Here is a 1,153-nt window from a genome sequence, read left to right as displayed (position 1 = left end):
AAAGGTGAATTATTCAAATCCCAAAGAATTCCTCTCAACACATGGCTATGATGCTCCCCCACTACTTCTGCTCATGATCAGAGATGCACATATCGTCAGCCACCAAGGGACATGCTCAAGCAAATCTGTGGTATTAAGCAGAATATTTGCTGTAGCCCATCTTTTATACCAAGACAAAACAATGTACATGATAACACTTCCAATCAATTAAGATCAGAAGCCATGAGAGTCACTGCCTGGTACTGCATCCGGGCATCTTATTATTATTATTATTATTATTATTATTATTATTAAAGCAACAAGCTGACAGAATGATTAGGACACCAGATAAAATGCAAAAACCTTCCTGGCTAAGACATAATATATATATTATGCAAATAATTATATCCTGGCATGACAGAGAAACAGCATAATAAATGCTATTGTAAACAAAACTGAACATCCCAAAATAGAGATTTTGGTTCCAAAAAATCTTTCATGAACCAACCATAAAAATCAGATAGAGCTACCTTGTTTGCTTCACCAATTCTTCTTGCTATCTGATATGTTCAGCCAACCCATTTGTCCTCTCCCACAACTGCCCCAAAGACACAATGAAGTGAAACATGGGAGAAAAGAATTAACCTTTTTATGGCAGAATTAAATTTCATGATTATTCCACTGAGTATTTTTTTCCAAATCACATGACCTCAATAAACTTGCTACATCTCAACAAAAGAATGTATATAGTGATATATGTGTAGCTACACATCTGTGTGTGTATAAGTATCATCATCATCATTTAATGTCCATTTTCCTCACTGGCATGGGTTGGACGGTTTGACAGGAGCTAACCAGCTGAAGAGCTGCCCAGGCTCCATGTCTGTTTTGGCATGGTTTCTGCAGCTGGATGCCCTTCTTAACACCAACCACTTTATAGAGTGTACTGAGTGCTTTTATGCAGCACCAGCAAGGGTGTGTTTATGTAGAGAACAATGTAGGGGACAAGCCTGTATGCAAGAGCAACCACACTTTCACTTAGCTTGGGATGTCTTTTTAAACACAACAAGCCACCAGGAGTTTCGATCCCCTGTCATTTCCTCTGTGAAACCCAACAATCCTTTCTCACCACTTCATCCCATGTCTTCCTGATTCTACCCCTCCTTCCATATAT

At 38.7% G+C, this 1,153-nt stretch overlaps 1 protein-coding gene across 1 annotated transcript in view; it reads left to right on the top strand.

Annotated features, from left to right (window-relative positions):
- Positions 1–1,153, top strand: part of LOC106882991 (kinesin-like protein KIF28P) — an 18,823-nt gene that overhangs the window by 10,881 nt on the left and 6,789 nt on the right. The gene's annotated exons all lie outside the window — the stretch shown is intronic.

This window comes from Octopus bimaculoides, unplaced genomic scaffold (assembly GCF_001194135.2).
Source record: "Octopus bimaculoides isolate UCB-OBI-ISO-001 unplaced genomic scaffold, ASM119413v2 Scaffold_253773, whole genome shotgun sequence".
In the NCBI taxonomy this organism is placed as follows: Eukaryota; Metazoa; Mollusca; class Cephalopoda; order Octopoda; family Octopodidae; genus Octopus; species Octopus bimaculoides.
The sequence above is the reverse complement of the archived record's forward strand: the minus strand, read 5'-3'. Positions and strand labels throughout refer to the sequence as shown.